The following is a 9729-nucleotide window of genomic DNA, read 5'->3' on the forward strand; positions in this document are numbered from 1 at the left end:
TTTTTTGTTACAAAAATTTTTTGTAACGGGACATACTGCAACGGCCTTTTTTTGTTACAAAATTTTTTTGTTTCAAAAGTTCGATTTTTTGTAATAATTTTTTTTTGTTACGAATACTGCTTTTTCTTGTAGTGTTGGAATTTAATTCATTGAATGAAAATTAAGAATTTGGGTCAACGATGGACTACCATACAAAGAAAAAAATTTATGAATAAGAATTGTGCTCTAAAACATTATCTTTCTCCTTTTCCAATACCTGAAAATCATCCCCAAATTGAGTTGCTGCTTCCAAAATCTGTTGATGGCTTAAGCCTTCTCTTTCAAAAACTAGTTTGTTCCTTGCTATCCAAAGTTGCTACATAAGGTAAGCTACGAATTGGATCTTTTTCCCCCTATTTCTACTTAGTTTCAAGTCTTTGATGAGCTTCAACCACTAATTTTATATCTCTGCTGCATCATCAGTCACGGTGCAGGTTATCACCCTGGAGTTATACCATGTCATCATTACGTTGCTTGTGCACAGCTCAATAAATAGTGCCATAGTGATTTCTCCTACTAGTCAAATCTCAAACAAATCGAGAAAACTGCAAGTAACATCTCATGGGGTCTCTTTCTTACTGGTAATCGATTATGAAATACCTCCATAGGAAAACTTTGATCTTTGCCTCTTTGGTGGGTATTTCAGGTCCCACAAGGAAGATCAGTGTCGCTTCGACTTGAATTATTCTGGGAGTAATTTTAACTGTGGGTGGTAAAATTCGTGGGCAACCTTATAACCCGAAGCAATAGTGTACAAATCCTTCTTTTTGAGTGATCGGGTAGGTCTGTTTTTCCATTTTGATTTTTTTTTTGTAAAATAACATGTGCAATTTCATAGCTAAATTATGCTATCACTACTTGATGATTCCATTTTTGTGATCTATCATTAGCTATTCAACTTATTCTGCTTGTTGTGCATTATTTGTTTGAATAATTGTGGCTAATAATGGATAATTTTTAATTCAAGTATCTATCAATACTTTTATTGAATTCCTCCTCCCTATCCTCCAAACAAGCTCTTTTTTAATTATTTTTCTTTTTTCCAGCAAACTCCTCTACCACAAGACGGGTTATTACTTGATTTAGCCCTAAAAAAGTTTGAATACCTGAAGTATTTTTTTTTTGCGTACAATTAGGATTGTTCAACAACCTAAAATCTTGTTTTCCGAGAGCATAGCCATATTGAATGCTCTGAGGTTCTTAAAATTTAAACCATCGAGGCATTGGTCAACAGATAACAGTTCATTTCACCTAGTGTATCTTCCTCTCCTATCCCTTTTGTCCCTACAAAAACTGCATAATCATTTTATGTATTTTATCCATTAAGATCTTTGGGAACTTAAACAACTCAATCTATAAATAAGAATAAGGATCGTTTCTAATGCTAAAGCTTCTTGAAAACTCTATCCTTAATATAGTTAAAAGTATCCTTCTTGGATCTATGAACAATGGAAAGGAGCCCCAAATATATGTCCTGGTTTCCTACATGGGAGACTTGTAGAACATTCGTCAACTGATTCCTTATGTCTCCGGTGTGTTATAGCTAAAACACACTGATGACTTATTTAATGAGTTGGTCACTAACCTTGTAATAGGAATGTAACAAATTTAACAGGTGCTAGAAATCCTCCTTTGTAACTCTACTAAATAAAATTGAGTTGTTCACAAAGAATAGGTGACTAATAGCTAGGCATATGTAATTAAGTCTCAAGCCAACAATTTCTTGCCTCTGTTCTCCTCTATAAAGTAAATGGGATGGCTCATCTACAAAAAAAAAAAAAGAAATAGATAAGGAGATTAAAGAGAGGATCGTCTTGTCGCAATCCTCTATATGATCTGAAAAAACTATAAAGTTGTCCTTCTATAGTAATAGAACATGAGACTGTCATTACACACTCTTTCCTTTACTCCACCCACTTTTTGCAAAAATCTATTTTCTCTAACATAGTCCAGACAAAACTCCACTCTACCATATCATAAGCCTTGCTCATGTCCAGTTTGACAACCGTCTCCCTTTCTCCAAACTATTTATTCTTTAGGAAATATATGAACTCATGACAATTAGCATATTGTCACTGATAAGTCGGCCTTTAATGAAGGTGCTTTGGTTGGGACTAATAAATTTATCCATAACATTCTGCAACCTGTGCACCAGAATTTTAGAAATAATTTTATAGAAGATACTGCTCAAACTAATAGAGTGAATTCGCTTTATAGTATCAGCATTAGGAACATTTGGTATCAAGAAAATAAGAGTATGATTAAAAGCCCTCAATAAATGAACCTTCCCTAAAAGAAACTAAATATTTTCTGTATCACATTAGCCCTTACAATATCCCAAACAAATGATAAAACTTTATAGTAAAACCATACTTAGGCCCAAAAAGTATTAACGGAAAAATATTTCTTACCTCCTTATCACAACAGTCATATTAAATCTTCTATTTGTGCTTGTTTCAATTTTTTACAAAAATATTCTCTAATTCAATTGTAAGGTCCTTTCGATTAGAGGATTTGAATAGATCCTCAAAGTGATTCTAAGCAATAATCTATATTCCCTACTGGAATAGAGCTACTTCGCCATTCTTCATTTATCAATATGGTTATTTGATTCTTTCTATTCCTAGTGTGGAACTTGGAATGAAAAAACTATTATTATCACCCCACCTGAGTCATTGAACCCCAAACTTTTCCTTCTAATGTGCCGTTTCTCCATTATATAGGGCTCCTCCAACTCCTCCTCTAATTGTTGAATAGTCGTTCCATTCACCACTATGCCTTTTTCCTCTTCCTCTTCGAGCTTTACAGAGAGTAGGAAAAATTGAGTTTGTAAGTTTAAGCTAGTGGTTTTCTACGAACTAACGATGGCATGCATGCATAGTTTTTACATTGGGGATCCTTCAATTTTCACTGTCCAGATTACTTTCACCAAGCTGATCACTTTGTTCTCTTTGCACTATTGCTTCTGAAACCTAAATCTCCTCTTAGGTTTGAGGAATGATGCATCAGAATTTAGGAGCAATGAACAATGATTTGATTCAACTTCATTTAGATGCGTGAGTAAGGCCCCTGAACAAGAATTCTTTCATTGATTAGACACTGATCCCGATCTAATCTCTCTTTAATTAGTGCACTACCAAATTGTCTATCAGACCAGGTATACTTTGAGCCTTCAAACCTAATCACACGGAGGCTTCCTCCATTAATAAAATCCATGAAATTATGAATTGAAGTTATCGATTTGACCCTTCTACCTTCTTTCTCATGTGTCACCATAATTGCATTAAAATGACCGATTACTAGCTTGCACTCACCACACAAATCAAGACCTCTAGTATTCAATTGAATTGCTCATTTTTCAGCCTATCATCAGTGCTTAAATACACCTCAATCATATCGTATACTTTCTGCTATCTAGGATCTTCCCATTTGTAGTGAATGAAAAAATTCTCATGTTAACAAACTTGCACCATAGCATTATTTTCACTATAAAAAAAACCTCAGGGAATAGGTTTTACAAAACTCTTTCATGATTTGAACTGTCATGGGTTTTTTCAAACCCCAACAATTCAACATGATCATCTTCATTGAGCTTTGGGTGCCTCTTGTGGGTGACAGGTCTTCTTTTTTCCTATTATCATATTTTATATATATTTGTCCCTACTGTCAAAATTTTCTGGATCCGTCACTAATATTTGGTATTGGTATGGTTTGTGCTATGGTTTCATGTGTGTTTGCATGGCCTTAGTTCCACAATTTTTGTTTCTAGCAATGTTGACGGGGCTTGTTGAAGAGGGATGGAAGAAATTGTTTCAATGTTATGCGTATAAATTTATGAGGAACTTTGCAGAGTCATTCAAGCATCTGGTCATTGGTATAGGAAAACTCGAGTGTATTGTGTATCTTAATTTTTAGTAGCTGGTTCAAGGAATCAATCAACATTAGCCATTTGGATAGGCATTTTCTCATGTTGACAACACTCAACATTGTGTTCCTTGTTCTTTTCGCATTGTATTACTTTGCATATGTATACAAGAATGAGTTTTCGGAGGACGAAGAAGAAAAAACAATGGAGAAATTAATATTGGATCATGTTCTACAATCAAACTCACATGAAGCAGCAAATGAAATAGAGGAAAATTTGTCAATGGCAATGGCCCCCAAAGGGGATGGAGAAGCAAATGGAAGTGAGAAAATTTTGGCAGTTGGTGAAGTGTCGATGGTTCTTGAAGATGATATGAAATTGAGATGAAGCAAAGATTACAAAATGTTCATGAAATAGACTTATCAATTGAAGGAGATGCAAGAGAGGAAAGTTCGTAAATTTGGGAAGGGTCAATGGTGATGTTTGAAGGGGATTTTCAAAGAGATCTCAAAAATAATCAAGTAGTTTGTCATGAAACCGCAGGGACATGATGGTGTATATATATATATATACATATATATATATTAGGAAAGAGAAAATTCCTAGGTTTATAATTTAGAACTTAGAATTAAATGTTCATGATTTAAGTTCTGAAATTTAAGATAAATAAAATAAATTAAAAAAATTGGTTGAAAAAGTAAGTTTTTTAACATTATTCAATAGAAAATTAATTTTTAATTAATTAATATTAGACAAGTTTTCATTGTAAACTAGGACTTTGGTATACTGAACTATGATACCTACCTTACACGTAAATAGTATGATTTTAAATTCGTAGATTTTTTCCCAATCTAATCTCATGGTCACTTTCTAATAAATTGTATATTTGAAAATCAGGGATTCATTGGAGACAAAATGGAAAAAGGTAAAGACCTTAAGGGCCGAGCAAGTAAGAAATCAACACAATCACACTCCAAGGAAGCACACCAATGGAGGGCGCACAACACTTCAGTGCCTCCTATGGTAAGTACTCAGTGGAATTTGAGTAAGCTACGTTGATTATCTTTCACGTAAAGCAAAGATGCCAACTTTAATTAGGTAAATTATTTGCTAGTTTGGTGTATGTTTCTCTAAGTGTAAAAGTGGTTCTCTATTTTGATAATGCATTGGATATACAGCATGGTTTCCATTCTAGTGTTCTTATGTGAATAATTGCACGGTTATTCTTTAATTTTCTGGATGTATCCGAATAGGGAAGCACCAGCGCTAGAGAGATGAAGGAGGGAGCCATAAAAAGACAACCCCGTAAAACCACTAAACCACAACCATTGAGGCTAGGCCGCAAAGAACCATCGGAAAAACACTCAGTGATGCATAATGTGAGTCCTACTAATTGTTTGTATATGTTCGGCTCCTAACATCATGACTTGAGTTCATGATATGATTTGTTGGAATTGCATTTATGTTTTTGACAACTAAAATATAACGGATGTTCAGTTCATCAGGTATATAGATGGTCATGTTAATTCTTACCTGGATGTTCATTTCGACATTATGTTGATTGTTTTATCTTCCTTAATTCCAATTCAGCTTCACTTGCTTTATTGCATGTTCATTTATAAATATGTTTCCTGTTTCTATTTTGTGATCTGTTCGATATTAAAAACACAGAAAAATGGGAAAGCTACCACGAGAAAGGTGCGCCTTGTCAAAGGCAAATCATGGGCAGACAACACAAAATCACCTGTAGAAGGAGCTGCCTCAAAGCCTAAGGAGACACATTTAATAGCTACCGACTCTGATGAGGAGGATAATGAGCCAATCGCTAAGAGAATGTGCCGCCCATTTCAACATGTGGGAAGCCCACATGATGAGAAACAAGCCAATGACGAGGTCAATGTCAAGCATGAGAAAACTCCTGCAAAAATGTTAGTTCCCAATGATCGCACTCCAACCATGCTATCAACAACAGTAGTACCACTTGAAAGATATGATTTTGAGAGGCAAGTTCTTTATGACAAAATCTGTTATGTTTGTCCATGTTGCATATGCTATCATTCTAACTACTTTGAATGAATGAGGTGTTACTTTTATCTAAAATTTGTTGCTTTTTCGCAGTGACCCTAGCATTTTGTCCTTGCGGTGCCCGAAAAGTGAAGAACTGTGGAAAAATATTGAACAAGGTCAACACACAAGAAAGACACCCACCCCATCCCCTACTCAATCAGTGCATCCGAGACTTAAGAATTTAAAGTTGGACAAGAGTACAGAGAAACTAGTCCAAGGATGGATTCTGAACGCGTCCCTCGATAAAGAACAACCCTTGGCAAAGTACGAAAGTAGACCATATCTAGTATTGCTCAGGAAGGACCTATGGACGTTGAAAGCTCGTAGTTGGGTCAACAACAACGTATGTAAATAAAATCAAGTTCTATTTAAATTCACTACATTGCTACCATATGTTACATCTTTAATTGTATGGCCTAATATGTACGTGTAAACTTCATCATGCAGATCATACTATGGATGTGCTACATATTCAACGGAACAGCATCATCGAGATTTAGACGTGATTTTTACTGTGTGTGTCCGGGGATATTGGTAATCAACCTAAAGTATAATTTCACTCTTACAAAACTTGTGAGCATACTGACTGTTGATGGTTTAACAGGAAATGGTCATGCACCAACGAAATCTGGATGCCTTTCATGATACGGCAGTTCCGGTGTATATAGGGTTGGGTGCAAACTTCGGTGAGGACACTAGATTCTTCAACAAAGTCGAAGCAGCTAAGAGAAAATGGGTGAGCCAAAACTAACTAAACTATTCAATATTACACTGTATTTGCATGAATTCAAATTATCTATTCGTGTTAACTGATTTATATGTTTGCTGAATTTCTCACGCTTATGTTTGACTATATTAGTAACCTTGTATTATTCAAATTGCTACTTGTTAACTATCACATGAGCTGGATGGTCATTTTTACCAGGTATGGGATTAATCTCTTTGCAACTCTAGTGTATATATGTGTATTTTAGTAATACGAATACCATGGTACTTTAATTAATGGATTCACATCCAATAGACCTCTTGGTAGTTGTTGTTTAATTTGGTTTTGGCTTAACTTCATTTTAATGAATTTGTTAGGTGATGTCCTCTTTGGTGTTTGAGTTAATTTAAAAACAGTTTAATCTTGTGTTGAATGTGGTTGATTTGAAACAATTAAATAAGGTACACTAGCATGAATGAATTAAACAGTTGTCATGTCTTGAACGTTTTGGTCCATGTGTTTTTTGCTGCAGTGGTTAATTCCCATATGTTTGAACAACCATTGGTGGCTCTATGCATTTGAGGTGGCCAACAAAAGGATGTTGGTACTCGATCCTATGCATTCTGAGGCACCCGATGCTGGTCGGAATAAACTGGATGCATATGCGGTAAAAAAAGATCTCCCGTGTACCGCGTTAATATTATTTCTCATTTTAACCTTTATCATATCATCACCCTATAAATGAAACTATTTTATAGGGGAGACTGGTTGAAGACATGGCCAAAGTTGCCATCCCATCGTACGAGCGCACTACGCATGGCCTGCCTCGTGCATACGCCAAAGTCCCTAAGCAACCAAATAGGTGAGTTGCACCGAAACACACCTATTTATGTATTTGTCATGAACTGTGCATAGCATCCCAATAAATTCAATCTTCTTAATTTATGTAGCTATGATTGTGGCATTTATGTCATTAAATTTATGGAGAGGTGGACTGAAGACGGTCAACTTGATGCATGGGACAATGTGAGCTTACCAAAACTTCTAAACTTATTGTATGTAACGTGTAATAATCATTTGTTTGACGCTTCTAACCCGTCACTCGCTACGAAATTTACCATACAGGATATTCTTAAGTCAATTAGGTGGGAGTTGATGTTAGACATCATTATGGGTCCACAAAATTTATTGGTTGATCAGGTGCGAACGTTATTGGAAGCTAAAGATGTACCTCTACGCCGCAATCATCCAAAAAACAAGTGTAAAGAGGTCAGCACACCATTCACAGCACCAAGAACAAGAACTCTGGTACAGCAGGCCGAAGGATTACCCATGAAAAGAACTAACAAAGAGAGAAAAAAATAGCTGGATAAATTTGAATAGTACAATTCACTTTGGCACATTTTATTTGCTGAATAGTTGGATTTTTTTTAAAAGCAAAGGGTGATGTTTTGCTAGTCACAATTACATAGATGTTGTATTCTTTTTGTGAAACTCTGTGATTCTTTTTCAAAATTGGCAAAATTTGAGGTGGATCCAAATCCAACAAACGACCATTCACATAGTTATTAGAATAACCATCTGGGTACTTAGTGATATAAACATCCAGCATTTGTTAACTGTACATGCTTAAACCGTGTCAAACAAAATAACCATCTAATTAAGAATTAAAATAACTATTTACATACCTATTAAATTGAACATCCAACATATTTTACTTGTACTTACTTAAACTAACCATCCTCATAAGAATTACATAAGGAAAGGTTTATGTTGAAGAAAAACAAACAAGAAGAAGTTTGCATTAAAAGTCTGTTATAAGCAGCACGTGACTCTAAATCACTTGATTAAACTTGGTTAGTGAAATCACTTGGATGCAGAGTATTTCTGATAAAATTTATGTTTTTTATAAGATGGAGACTCACGTGTAATTGTTTTTATGTGAAATTGATAGTTAAAAACGGTTATATAACTTTACATGTTTAATTTGGCTAATTTAAAGTCTAATAATTTTTAACTATTAACTTCACATTAAGACAACTACACGTGAGTTTCTACCTTCTTATAAATCTCAAATATTCAAATAAAATGATCGAAACATAAAGGTATTTTTTATTTTAGAAATAAAAACCAAACAAAAACAAGAATAAGAACATTTGTCGGTGTGAGAATTTTTAGGTTGCGTTTGGTTCTGAGAACAGAATAAAATAAAATATTGAAAATAAGACACAAAATGCATGCAAATATACAAAAGTTAGTGTTCTTATATATTATATGGTGATAAATTAAAACAAATGAGAAAGTATAATTTATTTTTATTCAAATAATTTAGAAAAAAAATATAATAATAAAAAATATAATTATAAAAATTAACAAAAATAATAAAAAAATAAATTATATTTCTTATTAGTATTTTTATATTTTTTTGTCAGAATAAATATAAAATATAATATTTTAATATTTATAGATATAATTTTTTTATCTATGTCTCACCTATTAAATACGATTTTATATCTCTATATTCAATCCCTAAGATAAAATTTAATACTTATAAACAAACACCGCCTTAGGCGATTAGTGAGCACAAGGAACTAACGTCTAACTAGTAACTGCCAAGAAACACTTTAGAACCAAATATTAATGCTTTTTCGTCAAATTTTACATGCATGTGTCTTTTATCTCATTTCGGCAATAAAAGAAGTCTATGATTAAATAAGAAAAATAATGTCACCAAAAAAAAAAAAGAAAAATAATGTTTATATTATTTTATATATTTTTTATGATGTAAATAAAAATTAAATATTTTATTTTTATCAACTATTTTTAATATAAAAAATAAAAAATATACAAAAAAATCATTTATATAACATACCGTGTGAAAATGTACGAAAAGTCCAATCCCATTAATGATTGATGTTCTATCTATCCACCACGTATACTTGATAACTTGAGTTATTTTAGTTTTTATAAATAACAAAAGACAATTACGTTAGAGTCTCATTAACATTTTTTTATTTGATTAAGTTAACATTATTCGAACAGAAAGATTTGG

Source organism: Arachis hypogaea, chromosome 2, assembly GCF_003086295.3.
Source record: "Arachis hypogaea cultivar Tifrunner chromosome 2, arahy.Tifrunner.gnm2.J5K5, whole genome shotgun sequence".
Lineage (NCBI taxonomy): Eukaryota > Viridiplantae > Streptophyta > Magnoliopsida > Fabales > Fabaceae > Arachis > Arachis hypogaea.